The sequence below is a fragment of the Nerophis ophidion genome, linkage group LG08, assembly GCF_033978795.1.
Source record: "Nerophis ophidion isolate RoL-2023_Sa linkage group LG08, RoL_Noph_v1.0, whole genome shotgun sequence".
Classification (NCBI taxonomy): domain Eukaryota; kingdom Metazoa; phylum Chordata; class Actinopteri; order Syngnathiformes; family Syngnathidae; genus Nerophis; species Nerophis ophidion.
In genome coordinates, this window is record NC_084618.1 from 69,009,123 (window position 1) to 69,026,622 (window position 17,500).

Below are 17,500 nucleotides of genomic sequence, written 5' to 3' on the forward strand. Positions count from 1 at the left end.
GTCGCGGCGTGACTGCCAGCTAATCGATGCTAACATGCTATTTACCGGCGGTGCTAAAGCAGACATGGCACAGAGATGTATGGATAACCTGCAGATGCATTTGCAACGATAAAGTCAACCAAATCACAAGGGTGAGTTTTGTTGATGTTGACTTATGTGCTAATCAGACATATTTGGTCGCGGCGTGACTGCCAGCTAATCGATGCTAACATGCTACGCTAATCGACGCTAACATGCTATTTACCGGCGGTGCTAAAGCAGACATGGCACAGAGTTGTATGGATAACCTGCAGATGCAGTTGTAACGATAAAGTCACAGAAATCACAAAGGTGAGTTTTGTTGATGTTGACTCCCAGCTAATCGATGCTAACATGCTATTTACCGGCGGTGCTAAAGCAGACATGGCACAGAGATGTATGGATAACCTGCAGATGCATTTGCAACGATAAAGTCAACCAAATCACAAAGGTGAGTTTTGTTGATGTTGACTTATGTGCTAATCAGACATATTTGGTTGCGGCGTGACTGCCAGCTAATCGATGCTAACATGCTACGCTAATCAACGCTATCATGCTATTTACCGGCGGTGCTAAAGCAGACATGGCACATAGTTGTATGGATAACCTGCAGATGCATTTGTAACGATAAAGTCACAGAAATCACAAAGGTGAGTTTTGTTGATGTTGGCTTATGTGCTAATCAGACATATTTGGTTGCGGCGTGACTGCTAACATGCTACGCTAATCAATGCTAACATGCTATTTACCGGCGGTGCTAAAGCAGACATGGCACAGAGATGTATGGATAACCTGCAGATGCATTTGCAACTATATTACGTTTCCTTCCACCCACATTTAATGCGAAACAAACACTTATCAATCGAAGGATTTAAGTTGCTCCAGTGTCACACGATGCGAAAGTCCTGATCGTTTGGTCCGCACATTTTACCGGCGATGCTAACGCAGCTATTCGGCCATGCTATGGCTATGAATAGCGTCAATAGCTTCAGTTTCTTCTTCAATACTTTCATACTCCAACCATCCGTTTCAATACATGCGTAATCTGTTGAATCGCTTAAGCCGCTGAAATCCGAGTCTGAATCCGAGCTAATGTCGCTATATCTTGCCGTGCTATCTGCCATTGTTTGTTTACATTGGCAGCACTGTGTGACGTCACAGGGAGATGGATAGTCACATCGCAAATAGCGAAAATCAAGCACTTTAAAGCTTTTTTTAGGGATATTCGGAGACCGGTAAAATTTTGAAAAAAACTTCAAAAAATGCAACATGCCACTGGGAACTGATTTTTATTGTTTTTAACCCTTTTGAAATTGTGATAATGTTCCCCTTTAAAGCTCGGAGAAGGAAACCAAACAGGGGCCGTCGGTGATGTCATCCGCAAACCAAGGTGTGTAATTGCGTCCGTCCGCCCGCTTACGCGAACGCCATGCTTTGTTTCACCTGACGTGTAATTATTTTTCCCATTAAAAAACGCGCACTTTGCCTTAATTCTTCCCAGTGAAATTTCCATCGGGAGGCCATTTGCTGTGGTGGGGAAAGTTAGCGTCAGTGCCGGGGCGAGTCATTTGTGCGAGGCAGGTGATGCATTATGTTCAGGTGTCACCGTGTAAAGGAGGGGGACGGGGGCGGGAGGCAGGGAGGGGGGGTTAAATTAATAGCTTTCTGCCATAAGCATTCTCTGATAAATATGATTGCATACATTACATACTTGCATACATCATGTTGCTCTTGATCTGCTGTCTGCGCCGCACGCCAGACGCCGGAGCGCTCGCTCGCAAAAGTCAAATTAATTTGCAGGGAGTCTTTCAGGTCTCATTAGCGTTTCTGTTCTGCACGCTTGAGCATTGAAAATTTGGACTTTTCGGACGCATTTTAGCGTTTTTCAATACCTCCGTTTGTTAGTTCAGGGGTCTCCAACCCAATTCACCTGGGGGCCACTGAATGCAGAAACTGAGTGAGGCTTGTATTAGAGATCCATTTGGATTCAGGAACTTAATTGTAAACATTTCCTCACAATAAAAGAAATCTTTAACATCAATATTTATGGAACATGTCCACAAAAAAGCTGGCGCAAGTAAGGAGGGGGGGGGGGCAAAAAAGTATTTAGTCAGCCAACGATTGATCATTTTAAGTGGGAGAACTTGCACAATCAATCAATCAATGTTTACTTATATAGCCCTAAATCACTAGTGTCTCAAAGGGCTGCACAAACCACTACGACATCCTCGGTAGGCCCACATAAGGGCAAGGAAAAACTCACATCCAGTGGGACGTCGGTGACAATGATGACTATGAGAACCTTGGAGAGGAGGAAAGCAATGGATGTCGAGCGGGTCTAACATGATACTGTGAAAGTTCAATCCATAATGGATCCAACACAGTCACGAGAGTCCAGTCCAAAGCGGATCGAACACAGCAGCGAAAGTCCCGTTCACAGCGGAGCCAGCAGGAAACCATCCCAAGCGGAGGCGGATCAGCAGCGCAGAGATGTCCCCAGCCGATACACAGGCAAGCAGTACATGGCCACCGGATCGGACCGGACCCCCTCCACAAGGGAGAGTGGGACATAGAAGAAAAAGAAAAGAAACGGCAGATCAACTGGTCTAAAAAGGGAGTCTATTTAAAGGCTAGAGTATACAAATGAGTTTTAAGGTGAGACTTAAATGCTTCTACTGAGGTAGCATCTCGAACTGTTACCGGGAGGGCATTCCAGAGTACTGGAGCCCGAAATTAAAACGCTCTATAGCCCGCAGACTTTTTTTGGGCTCTGGGAATCACTAATAAGCCGGAGTCCTTTGAACGCAGATTTCTTGCCGGGACATATGGTGATGACAGAGGTCTGTAATTTTCATCATAGGTACACTTCAACTGTGAGAGACAGAAAGTGGAAAAAAAAATCCAGGAATTCACATTGTAGGAATTTTAAAGAATTTATTTGTAAATTATGGTCAAACATTCAAAGCTCTCACTGATGGAAGGAAGTTTTGTCTCAAAATCTCACGATACATGGCCCCATTCATTCTTTCCTTAACACGGATCAATCGTCCTGTCCCCTTAGCAGAAAAACAGCCCCAAAGCATGATGTTTCCACCCCCATGCTTCACAGTAGGTGTGGTGTTCTTGGGATGCAACTCAGTATTCTTCTTCCTCCAAACACGACGAGTTGAGTTTATACCAAAAAGTTCTCCCACTTAAAATGATGACAGAGGTCTGTCATTTTCATCATAGGTACACTTCAACTGTGAGAGACAGAAAGTGGAAAAAAATCCAGGAATTCACATTGTTGGAATTTTAAAGAATTTATTTGTAAATTATGGTGGAAAATAAGTATTTGGTCAACCATTCAAAGCTCTCACAGATGAAAGGAGGTTTTGGCTACAATGTGAATTCCTGGATTTTTTTTCCACATTCTGTCTCTCACAGTTGAAGTGTACCTATGATGAAAATGACAGACCTCTGTCATCATTTGAAGTGGGAGAACTTGGACGATCGGTGGCTGACTAAATACTTTTTTTCCCCCCCACTGTATATTATAGCCCGGAAGAGTTAGGGCTGCATGGGATTCTGGGTATTTGTTCTGTTGTGTTTATGTTGTATTACGGTTCGGATGTTCTCCTGTAATGTGTTTGTCATTCTTGTTTGATGTGGGTTCACAATCTGGCACATATTTGTAACAGTGTTAAAGGTTTTTTTTACGGCCACCCTCAGTGTGACCTGTGTAGCTGTTGATCAAATATGTCTTGCAACATCACACGTGGGTACTGCACAGCCAGATGCAACAAATAAATGGGCTTGCACGCTGTCTGTACAGGATGTAGAGGGCGCTAAAAGCAGCGCCATTATGGCACCCCATGAGTATTATTAATTGGGTAAAAATCGTCAGGGTTTTGTAGAGAATGGATGCTTTGAAATTAAGGGGACTCCCGGGGAAATTGGGAACGTTGGCAAGTATGACGCTGTCAAGCTCCGTTCATATTAAATTTGCGGGCCGCACCAACATTAAATTGTCATATCAAAGTGCGGGCCGCAAAATAACGTCTCACGGGCCGCATGTTTGAGACCCCTGATTTAGTTTGTTGTGTTGTCTTTGCCCAGAAATGTCTTTCTTCTGGCCTCCCATTGGCTGAAAAGGCCTTGGGGTTCAACACAAACATGACTAATGTGCTCATCAAAGGCTTTTTTTCTGTGTTTCCAGCGTCATTAACTTATCAATAACGCCGTTTGACGAACATAAGGCAAACCCCGAATGGAGGCGAGGAGCTAAATGGAACGTGGCCTCGCGGTGTCGGTCGCTGAACATGGCGGCGGGGTGCCGTTTAATGGTGTGGACATGAAGTTACCTGTGTCTTAATCCCCTAATGGACGCCTCCGCCCCCCCACCTTGGAGAACAGCTGCATCATGGGGCGTGACCTCCTCGCTCCATGGCCACTGCATTAGGTACACCACCCATCAAAAAAAGTCAAAGAACCAATAATTGTCACACACACACTAGGTGTGGTGAAATTTGTCCTCTGCTTTCGACCCATCCTCTTGATCAGCCCCTGGGAGGTGAGGGGAGCAGTGAGCAGCAGCCGTGGACGCGCCCGGGAATCATTTTTGGTGATTTAACCCCCAATTCCAACCCTTGATGCTGAGTGCCAAGCAGGGAGGTAATGGCTCCCATTTTTATAGTCTTTGGTATGACTTGTCCGAGGTTTGAACTCACAACATCCCGATCTCAGGGCGGACACTCTAACCACTGAGCCACTGAATAATAAAATCTGCCTTTTGAGGAATAATAATGAACTAGTGTTGTCCCGATACCACTATTTTGGTGCCGGTACCGGTACTAAAAATGTATTTCGATATTTTTCAGTACTTTTAGATACTTTTCTAAATAAAGGGAACCGCAAAAAATTGCATTATTAGCTTTATTTTAATTAAAAAAATCTTACGGTACATTAAACATAGGTTTTTTATTGCAAGTTTGCCCTTAAATAAAATAGTGAACATACAAGAAAACTTGTTTTTTGGTAATAAGTAAACAAACAAAGTCTCCTATTTAGTCTGTTGACATATGCAGTAACATTTGTGTCATTTTCCATTCTATTATTTCGTCAAAATTATTAAGGACAAGTAGTAGAAAGTGAAATAATAATCTACTTGTTCATTTACTGTTAATATCTGCTTACTTTCTCTTTTAACATGAGTTGGCGACTTGTCCAGGGTGTACTCCGCCTTCCGCCCGAATGCAGCTGAGATTGTTACCGTACGGGTTTTTTCCCCCCCGGGATGCAAACGAACCACTTCGGACAGGACGTACAGGTAGGAACATTTTTCATTCTCAAAAACTCGAAGAGGTACAAAAAACAGAAGAAAAAGTCGAGGGAACAAAGTGCCGATCGCACTTGAAGCTAAGGCTAAGTACTACTCAGCATGGACTAAGAACAAGCAGTACTCACGTAAAAGGAGCACGAAGCAAACAAAGAACCCAGGACGAGTGTGGCGAGAGAGGTGAATAAATAGCTCTCTAATTAGTGGTGGACTGCAGGTGAGCGTGCCGACCGCTAACCAGAGGCAGGTGAACCCAATTAACCCCCATAGAAACCACAACAAACCCAGAGGTGCACAAAACAGGAACCAAAGGAGTCCAAAAATAACAGAACATAACAAAAACAAAATCTCATGACAGAGATAGGCTCCAGCACCCCCCACGACCCCAAAAGGGACAAGCTGTAGAAAATGGATGGATGTTCTATCTATACTTCTGTTTAAATGTAATAATCTCTTATTCTTCTTCTGTTTGATGCTTTACATTATTTTTGGATGATGCCACAAATTTAGGTATCAATTTGATACCAAGTCGTTACAGGATCATACATTGGTCATATTCAAAGTCCTCACGTGTCCAGGGACATATTTCCTGAGTTTACAAACATAACATACATTTAAAAAAAAAACGAAAGATGTTGTGATGCCAAAAAATATCGATGTTATCATAGTTGTATCGCTCCTTTACTTGGTATCATTACAGTGGCTGTAAAGTGTTTACATTGTGACGCCGGAGAGCTACGGTGTGTAGTGAAGCATGTTTAGCTATTCCTCGTCCTGCAGGGATGATACTTGTAAGAAACTCACTTAATTTGTCGCCATGGAGGCGAGGATTAGTGATTTAGAAGTAGCTAAAACACTGCAGACGGCGGATGGACGTTAGCCGCTAGCTAGCTAGACATGTCTTAAGCACCTCATCTTGAGGGCGTTTCACCTTTATCATCAGTTTTTAAGCCAAAATGCATCCGTTCTCCCTTTTCTGTCTACACATTGTCTGCTTGTAAGTACTCTGTGATTGTGTGCTGCCGAACATGCTCCTCTGCTCGTGAAACCAGCAATGTCACAATGTGACGACGACTGGGGGCAGGGAGGTTGTGAACCGGTACTTCTATAGAACGTTGCTTTATGTCGGACCGCTTTAATTCGATCTTTGCCTGTACCAACAACACCATTCTCATGTTCACAAAACTGAAATGCTAACAATACTGATAGTTGCGAAAACACAATGTGATGGTGTGAGGAGAGGGTCAGTTTTCAGAAAATTACATTTAAAAAGTGTTTAATTATAGTTACTTGTTGCTTTCCCAAGAATTGCTCATTTAAAAATGAAACTAATTACTAGTGAAAATAATTATTGCATTAGTTTTAAAAAAAGCACAATATCTAGGCCTACGCAGTTGAAAGATGTTTCATGAAAGTAGAGTGTGCGCCTTTAAAAGGCAGTGCCTGTTGCTAGGCAGCCAGAGAGACAGACAGAGTCTGAGTCAACTCATTTTTTAGCAACTCTTTTGAATCTTTTCACTGGATTGTGTCAATTAAGATATTGAATGTGCTTCAATGGCTGTAGTATCCTTCTCCACAAACGGGGTATTGTAGGACTGCAAGTTTGTCACTTCAACCATTGATTAATGAGGTGAAGTGAATTATATTTATATAGCGCGTTTCTCTACTGACTCAAAGCTCTTTACATAGTGAAACCCAATATCTAAGTTACATTTAAACCAGTGTGGGTGGCACTGGGAGCAGGTGGGTAAAGTGTCTTGCCCAAAGACACAACGGCAGTGACTAGGTTGGCAGAAGCGGGGATTGAACCTGGAACCATAAAGTTGCTGTCACGGCCACTCTACCAACCGAGCTACACCGCTCTGTTCATTATTCCCACGTGGTAGTAGTAGTAGTTGTGTGTGTAATGTTTGCTTATATGTTATATTTATTTTATTGTGGTGCTGGTTGTTGCTTTCATTAATAAAAAATACATTTAGAATAGAATAGAATAGAATGTACTTTAGTAATCCATGGGGGAAATTCAGCACCACAGTTTGCTCACAATAAACAATAAGGTATTTTTTTTTACATGTGAATAATATAAATACAGTCTATTATACAGCATTATATACATGTAAATAATATAAATACAGTCTATTATACAGCATTATATACATGTGAATAATATAAATACAGTGTATTATACAGCATTTACATAAATACAGTCTATTATACAGCATTATATACATGTGAATAATATAAATACAGTCTATTATACAGCATTATTCACATGTGACTGATATAAATACAGTCCATTATACAGCATTATTTACATAAATACAGTTTATTATACAGCATTATATACATGTAAATAATATAAATACAGTCTATTATACAGCATTATTCACATGTGACTGATATAAATACAGTCTATTTACAGCATAATTCACATGTAAATAACAAATACAGTGTATTATACAGCATTATTTACATAAATACAGTCTATTATACAGCATTATTTACATAAATACAGTCTATTATACAGCATTATATACATGTAAATAATATAAATATAGTCTTATACAGCATTATATACATGTGAATAATATAAATACAGTGTATTATAAAGCATGATTCAAATGTGAATAATATAAATACAGTCTATTATACAGCAATATTCACATGTGAATAATATAAATACAGTCTATTATACTGAATTATTTACATAAATAGTTTATTATACAGCATTATATACATGTAAATAATATAAATACAGTCTATTATACAGCATTATATACATGTAAATAATATAAATACAGTGTATTATAAAGCATGATTCAAATGTGAATAATATAAATACAGTCTATTATACAGCAATATTCACATGTGAATAATGTAAATACAGTCTATTATACAGCATTATATACATGTGAATAATATAAATACAGTATATTATACCAGTGGTCCCCAACCACCGGGCCATGGCCCGATTGGTACCGGGCCGCAGAAGAATTTTTTTATAAAAAAAAAAAATATATATATATATATATATTTTTTTTTAATTAAATCAACATAAAAAAACACAATATACACTTGCAAATAGTGCACCAACCACAAAAAACTCCCTTTTTCATGACAAAAACGTCCCTTTTTCATGACAAAGAAGAAAAAAAAAAAGAAAAAGAAAAAAAAGGACGCCCCCCGGGCCTCAGGACAAATTATCAAGCGTTGACCGGTCCACGTATACAAAAAGGTTGGGGACCACTGTATTATACAGCATTATTCACATGTGAATAATATAAATACAGTCCATTATACACATTTGAATAATATAAATACAGTCTATTAAACAGCATTATTCACATGTGAATGATATAAATACAGTCTATTTACAGCATTATTTACATGTGAATAATATAAATACAGTCCATTATACAGCATTATTTACATGTGAATAATATAAATACAGTCTATTATACATCATTATTCACATGTGAATAACAAACTTGTAGCACTGAACTTGCAGTCTTGTTGATATAAAACCACATCAAAAGTAGCAGGCCAGGTTACATCAAGCATCGATTGTAACTTACATCAAAGTAATTAAGGAGAATTCTTGCTACTAAAGTATTGGTGTTCTCATATAAAGTTGTTATTCTGAACACGTCTTGAGATTTATCTTGAAAGCGGGGTTCCTCACCAAGCAGTACAGATCTTGATCAGGACGCATCGCCCACAAAAAGAGCGATACTGCTTGGATGAAGTCGCTCAGCGTCTGCGACCAGCCATTTATCAAGTCCACCCTGACCTCCGAGAGACTGGCGAGTGGGGGAGGGGGGTGCAATATGTCCATTTTAGGCCTCTGGTGAGCTTGGCGAAAAAGTGCTGATGTGTCCACTGTTGCTAAGTTTGATGGATTTGTTGTTCCACCCCTCCCGCAACAAAACAAAAGACCATCATTAATTCCTTTGTGCTGCGCGGGACTTTATGGCACGGTAGGTGTGGTAGAGCAAAATGAGACGGGGGTACAGATGGGGTCACCCGGATCATTCTGCTCTCTAGGCATGCATGGATGATCCTGCACAGTGGCGCTGATTAGACGATGATTTAACTGCTCGCCGTCGCTTTCCCAGGAACTGGCGCCGTCTTTTTGATATTTACAACTGCCACCCTCCAATGTTGGCCACGCTTTTTGGGACCGAGCGCCATGACAGAGCGTCATCAGCGTTACGAGGACTGCAGTGTGCGCCCGAGTGCAACCGGTTAGCTCGCCATGCTAACGAGCTCATCTGAATGCACTCAGCCCAATGCAAACATGGCATTTATTTCAGTGGAGGGAGGGAAGGAGGAATAGGATGGAAGGAATCAAAGAAGGAAGGAAAACAAGAAGAATGACAGAAAAAATTTGAATGAAGGAAGAGAGACAATAAGGGGAAAGGAAGGACGAAAGAAAGGAAAGAAGAAAGCAACAAAAGAAGGAAACAATTAAAAAGGAATGAAAGGAAAAAAGGAAGGTAGAAAAGAAAGGCAGAAAGGAAGGAAAGAAGGACAAAAGGAAAGAAAGAAGGTAGAAAGGAAAGAAGGATGAGAAAGAAAAGAAGAAAGCAGAAAAAGAAAAAAGAAATTAAAAAAGGAAATGATGAATAAAAGAAGTAAGGAAGGACAAATGGAAAGAAAGAAGGAAGAAACACTAGAAAGAAAGAATTAAAAAGCAAGGAATAAAAAGAAAGAAAGAAGGAAGGAGGAAAGGAATGACAGGAGGGAGGGAAAAAATGAAAGATGGAAGGAGAGAAGATAGGAAGGAAAACAAGAATACATTTAAATTTAATGAAGAAAGAGAGACAATAAGGGAAAAAGGAAGGATGAGATAAAAACAAAATGAAAAGAAAAGAAAGAACAAAAAAAGGAAAGTAAGGAAAGAATGAAAGAAGACAAGAAGGCAAGAAAAGAAGGAAGACAAGGAAGGTAGAAAGGAAGGAAGGAAGGAGGAAACAAAAGAAAGAAGGAATTAAAATGCAAAGAAATAAAAAGAAAGAAGGAAGAAAATGAAGGATAGGAGGAATAAGGGAACGAAGGAAGGATGGAAGGTGAGAAGAACGGAAGGAAGGAACCAAACGATGGAAAATAAGAATGAAAGAAAGAATTGAATGAAGAGAGACAATAAGGGAGAACTGAAGGATGAAAGAAAGGAAAGAATAAAGCAACAAAAGAAGGAAGAATAAAGGAACAGAAGGAAAGAAGAAAGGAAGAAAGACAAGAATAAAAGAACGAAAGGAAAGAAGGACAAAGAAAGGAAAGAAGGATAGGAGGAAGGAGGGAACAAAGAAAGCAGTGAAGGAGCGAAGAAAGGAGGGAAGAAACCAAAGAATGAAGGAAAACAAGCAGAATGTAAGAAAGAATTGAATGAAGAAAGACAAGAAGGGGAAAAGGAAGGACAAAAGAAAGGGAAGAAGAAAGCAACACAAGAAGAAAGAAATGACAAAAGGAATAAAAGCAAATAAGGAAGGAAGGAAGACAAGAAGGAAGGAAGGAAGGTAAAAACAAAGAAGGAAGGACTTAAAAGTAAGGAATAAGAGAAAGAAAAAAATGAAGGAATGAAAGGATGGAAATAAGAAAGGAAAGAAGACAAGTAGGAGGGAAAGAAAGTAGGAAGGGAGAATTGATAGAAGCAAGGAAGGAGACACCATGGAATGAAGGAAGGAAGGACATTAATAAAGAAGGGGAAAAAAAGGGAAGGAAAGGAAGGAAGGAAGTAAAACATAAGGGAAAAATGAAGAAACAAGGAAAGGATGGAAGTAAAAAGTAAGAAAAAAGAATGGAAGGAATGAAGGAAGAAAAACACAAGGAACAAAAAATTACGAAAGGAAGACGGAAATTAAGGCAGGAATGAAGGAGGGAAGGAAGGAATAAGGAAAAACGGGAAGAATGGAAGAAGGAACAAAGGAAGGAAGGAAGGAAAGAACAAAGGAGGCGGGGAGAGAAGAAGTACAGAACAAAGAAAAGAATCAGAGAAGAAAGGAAGAGGAAACCAAGCAAAGAAGTAAAAAGGAAGGAAGGAATTAAATTAAGAAAGCAATGAAGAAGGGAAGAAAGACAAGAAAGGAAGAAGGAACAAGGGAAAGATTGAAAAAAGAAAAAAGGTGGAAGGAAGTATAAAAAACAAGGAATAAAAGCAAAGAAGGAAATTATCAATGAAGGAAGGACGGAAATATGATCGAAGGAGGAAATGAAGTTAAGAAAGAAAGAAAAAGTAAAGAAAGAATGAAAGAAGAAAGGAAGGAAGAGTGTAAGGTAGAGTATTTAACAGCAGTGATGAGGTCATAGAAGATTCCAACCTGTGCATCTCAGATTAATTCCAAGCCCAAAGGGTACTGAGGCGGCACAAAACAACAACATGACGTTCAAACCAAGGACAGATGTACAATAATATATCAGTTTGTCTTTTCCCATCATGCATCTCCTCAAGCAGCTCTCTGCTGTGGACTCTCTCTCTACATCTTCTAAAGAGTTACAAATAAAATATCCTTCTTTTCATACAAACACAAAACGTCCACTACAGAGGACGCTGGGCTCTCTGGACCGAGACACTTACGCTTGTGTCACAAAATGTTGAAAAATATTTCAAGATCAACCTTGGTGGCGCTTCATGCTGTGTGAGTACATGAATCACATCATGGCCGCCTGTGGGTAAGGCCCTCGCTCACTCCCTGGAGGGGGAGTGGGCGATCAAGACAAATACTCCCAAGTCATGGCGCCCTGAGATGGAAAACAAATTGAGATGGTAGCGGTGGTGTGTGTGTGTGTTTGTGTGTGTGTGTGTGTGTGTGTGTGTGTGTTCTGGCAATGCTGACTTAAAGGCCTACTGAAAGCCACTACTAGCGACCACACAGTCTGATAGTTTATATATCAATGATGAAATATTAACATTGCAACACATGCCAATACAGCTTTTTTAGTTTACTAAATTGCAATTTTAAATTCAGCGCTAAGTATCCTCTTGAAAACGTCACAGATTGTGGCGGACATTTTGATCCAGCACCAATCCCAGCTATAAGTAGTCTGCTTTAAATCGCATAATTACACAGTATTCTGGACATCTGTGTTGCTGAATCTTTTTGCAATTTGTTCAATTACTAATGGAGACGTCAAAGAAGAAAGATGTAGGTGGGAAGCGGTGTATTGCGGCCGCCTTTGTCAAGCAAGGACTGTGGATGTTTGTGCTTCCTCGATGCAAGGATGATGTGGGACTAGTCAGGCATGAATGTAAGTACATGATATTTATTAAATAAACAAACAAACTACAAAAAGGCAAACCAAGGACGCGCTCTGTGGTGGATAAAAATCTATCCTATACTTAAAACAAAACAGCACAATGGCATGACTATATACAAACAAAACTAGCACAATGGCATAAATACAAAAAACTGTGGACAAGGACGTGAAGGTTTGAACAGCATGGGTAGGGTGCGTGTGAGAAGATCCCAGGACGAAGACAAGAAACAGAGTGACTTAAATAGCTAGGATCATTAGTGAAAACAGGTGTGAGGCTGAGAACAGGGACATGACGGGTGAAAATTAATGAGTTGAGATGGAAACAAACAAAACCAGGAAATGCAAAACATGACTGAATGTCCAAAAATCAAAAACATAACATGACAAAACAAAACATGATCCATAGGTTTGACAGCCTTTAGCAACACAAACATTGTTTACATTCCCGAAAGATGACGGTGCAGCTTTACTATGGAACAGAGTGGTCAAGCGATAATGGTTCCCTACCACATGTCAACCGGCAGGTTTCGGTGAGAAAATGGTGGCGATAAGTCGGCTCTTACCGTAAACATGAGCGGAGAGTTTGTGTCGTTCTTCCTGCAGCTGCGGACTCTTTTGCCTCCTACCACCGGCCGCCCCCGACTGTCGGATGCTTACACCGTGGAGGAGGGGAAAAAAAAAAAGACTCTCAGCCCGGCTGCCTTGCCTCGTCGAGAAACGTTGTTTCCCACGGAGACACTGGCGGTCAACACACCCAAGGCCACACCCCTCCGACTTTCAGGTAAGACCATATAATCTCACTAAAACACTAGTAACACAACAAGCAGATAAGGGATTTTCCGGAATCATCCTAGTAAATGTGTCTAATAACATCTGAATCGCTCCCACTGCCCTCGTCTTTTTTTTTCTTTTTCTAGTCCTTCACTCTCACTTTCCTCATCCAAGCTCAAATTAATGGGGAAATCGTCGCTTTCTCGGTCCGAATCGCTCTCGCTGCTGGTGGCCATGAGTGTAAACAATGTAAGGATGTGAGGAGCCCTACAACCCGTGACATCACGCGCACATCGTCTGCTACTTCCGGTACAGGCAAGGCTTTTTTATTAGCGACCAAAAGTTGTGAAGTTTATCGTCGATGTTCTCTACTAAATCTTTTCAGCAAAAATACGGCAATATCGCGAAATGATGAAGTATGACACATAGAATGGAGCTGCTATCCCTGTTTGAATAAGAAAATCTCATTTCAGTAGGCCTTTAAGTTTTGGCCCATAAAACATGTTTACTGGTTAGTTTGAGTGTGAGACATTTGCACAGCAGCCGCCTCATCTGGCTGCAGCTTCTACATTTAAGTAGTAAAACTGTACATTTAAGTAGTAAAACTGTACATTTAAGTAGTAAAACTGTACATTTAAGTAGTAAAACTGTACATTTAAGTAGTAAAACTGTACATTCAAGTAGTAAAACTGTACATTTAAGTAGTAAAACTTCCTATAAGAGGACAGCTGTAGTGCTGTATTCTGAGGATCATGTCATATCTAATTTAATTTTTTTTTCTCCTAATGGTCCTCAGTAGTCACGTACAAATTTGTGTGAATTATGCAAAATTATTTAAATTTGGTCCCCATGAACCATATTAACTCTTTTCCCCTCCAGGGTCCCCAGTAAGAATGTTCAGTACATTACTTCATCAATCCAGAGATTTAAAGACGTGCATGAGCTAACTGGGCAGTGGACGTTTTACCAATTTTTTTTGTTATGCCTCCACAAGCTGTAGAAAGGGTGGTCCCCACAAGTCCTGAACCAAAACTTGGTCCCCATTCTAAATGATAACCAGTATGTGTCTGTTCTTGTATTTCTACCCTTTCTTGAGACATCAACAAGGAAAAGTACCTTCCATATGAGGACCGGTGAACACTACAAGAAGTTGGAGTACCTTTACCTGAGTGATGCTAAAACATGTTACTTATGGTGTGGCTCAGCCTGCACATTCTGAAACCTGGTTCCTTGTTCAAATCCAGCTTCAGCTGTTGTGTTCTCGGACAAAGCACTAAATCACCTTTCTCCCAGTGCCAACCACACTGGTCTAAATGTAACTCACCACCACCACGTGTCATTGTTTAGATTTTCAAAGTGTTTGGAAACAATTTTGAAATAACACTATACGAATTTTAATTTCTAACATGAGGCGAGAAAGTAACACTCCATCCATCCATCTTCCGCCTATCGGAGGCCGGGTCGCGGGGACAGCAGTCTAAAACAGGGAAGCCCAGACTTTCCTCTCCACAGCCACTTCATCCAGCTCCTCTAAGGGGATCCAGAGGCGTTCCCAGGCCCGCCAGAAGACATAGTCTTCCCAACCTGTGCTGGATCTTTCCCATGGCCTCCTACTGGTTGGACGTGCCCGAAACACCTCGCTAGGGAGGCGTTCGGTTGGCATCTTGACCAGATGCCTGAACCACCTCATCTGGCTCCTCTCGATGTGGAAGAGCAGCGGCTTTACTTTGAGTTCCTCCCGGATGGCAGCGCTTCTTACCCTATATCTAAGGGAGAGTCTCGCCACCCGGCGGAGGAAACTCATTTCAGCCACATTTATCCGTGATCTTGTCCTTTTGTTCATAACCCAAAGCTCAGGATGGGAATGTAAATTTGAAAGATTTTCCTGCCGGCTCACTTTTTCACCACAACGGATCGATACAGCGTCCGCATTACTGAAGACGACGCACCGATCCGCCTGTCGATCTCACGATCCACTCTTACCTCACTCGTGAACAAGACTCCAAGGTACTTGAACTCCTCCACTTGAGGCAAGGTCTCCTCTCCAACCCAGAGATGGCACTCCACCCTTTTCCGGGCGAGAACCATGGACTGGGACTTGGAAGTGCTGTTTCTCATCCCATTTGCTTCACACTTGGCTGCGAACCGCTCCAGTGGGAGCTGAAGATCCTGGCCAGATGAAGCAATCAGGACCACATCATCTGCAAAAAGCAGAGACCTAATCCTGGAGCCACCAAACCGGATCCCCTCAACGACTGCGCCTAGAAATTCTGTCCTAAAAGTTATGAACAGAATCAGTGACAAAGGACAGCCTTGGCGGAGTCCAATCCTCACTGGAAACGGGTCCGGACATATTGCGGACCAAGCTTTGACACGGAGGAGCGGACCACCACAATTAGGCAGTCTTATACCCTATACTCTCTGAGCACTCCCCACAGGACTTCCCGATGGACACGGTCAAATGCCTTCTCCAAGTCCACAAAGCACATATAGAGACTGGTTGGGCAAACTCCCAAGCACCCTCATGGACTCTGCTGAGAGCATAGTTCCACGACCTGGACGAAAACCACACTGTCCCTCCTGAATCCTAGGTTCGACTATCCAGCGTAGCCTTCTCTCCAGTACACCTGAATAGACCTTACCGGGAAGGCTGAGGAGTGTGATCCCACAATAGTTGGAACACACCCTCCGGTTCCACTTCCTAAAGAGACGGACCACCACCCTGGTCTGCCAATCCAGAAATACCGCCCCCGATGTCCTCGCGATGTTGCAGAGTCTTGTCAACCAAGACAGCCCCACAGCATTTAGAGTCTTAAGGGACTCCGAGCGTATCTCATCCACCGCCGAGGCCTTGCTTTTTAAGTACCTCAGCAACCTCAGCCCCAGAAATAGGAGAGCCCACTACATATTCTCCAGGCACTGAGTTAGTGGGATTGAGAAGGTCTTCGAAGTATTCCCTTCACGGATCCAACACCCGCAGTCCAGGTCAGCAGAACACCATCCTCACCTTACACTGTGTTGACAGTGCACTGCTTCCCCTTCCTGAGGCAGCGGATGGTGGCCCAGAATCGCTTCGAAGCAGTCCGGAAGTTGTTTTTTCCATGGCTTCCCCGAACTCCTCCCATGTCGGAGTTTTTGCCTCTGCGACCGCTGAAGCCACACACCGCTTGGCCTGTCGGTACCTGTCTAAAAGTATGAGCCAAAAGAACCCGATAGTGATAGATAATGTGACACTTTTACAGACAAATACCTCAAATTTATACTACATGGTACTTGACACATGCTAACTGTTAATATGCAAATTTTTCAGCTGTATGCCTCAGAGTCATAAAGCTTGATGAGTCACGGCCTGCACTGAGTCATGCGGGAACCCAGAGTTGCATGGAGGTCGAGGTCCTGATCATCGCTGCTTGCAGCTTCAATTATTTTTATTATCAGTTTGACGTATTGGACTGCTGATAATAATAATAATAATAATAATATTACACTTGGCTACACAAAAATATTTGTCAATATTGACCAGCAGCTCAAGTGCCTTCCCTTTGTTTCTCATCATGAGCAAACTTATTGTTTCCATGTTATTAATGAAACAGATTCGGTTGGGAGGCGGTAATTTTTTCCATTTGTTATGTTTGGACAACTCATTAACATTATCATTTATTATCATTAGGCGGGAATTTCGGAGCTTTCTTCTCTTCACTTTGCATGAAATGTGAACCTGCTGATGCATTAGATTAATATTCTCTCCATGGCCTCAGCTACGTTTACCTCATGAAACCATATTAAATATCATAAAATACGCTTGGTCTTCACTGGAGATCCGAACTTGAACGAGTATTATATAGAAATTAATTTGCCTGAAAAACACAATCTAATTCTACTGTAAAATAATGCGTTTTTTTTAGAGTCACATAAATGCAAAAACATTCTTAATTCTCGCCCAGTCTGGTGGAAAAGATAAAGCCAATCCGTTAATTACAAGGGTTACTTTTTTTTTCCTGCAAAAAAAAAAAAAAGATTAATTCGCAAGTCAAAACAAGAAGATGATCTATGAAGTATAAATCATTGTCGTGGAAACTTACTGAGACGTTTACATTTGCTGACTTCTTAATTAAGTTCTTGGAAGCCTTCAACAACATG

General features: G+C 41.3%; 1 long non-coding RNA gene across 2 annotated transcripts in view; it reads right to left on the reverse strand.

The window, feature by feature from the left end:
• The window catches only part of LOC133557123 (uncharacterized), a 121,264-nt gene that overhangs the window by 40,908 nt on the left and 62,856 nt on the right, over positions 1-17,500 (reverse strand). The gene's annotated exons all lie outside the window — the stretch shown is intronic.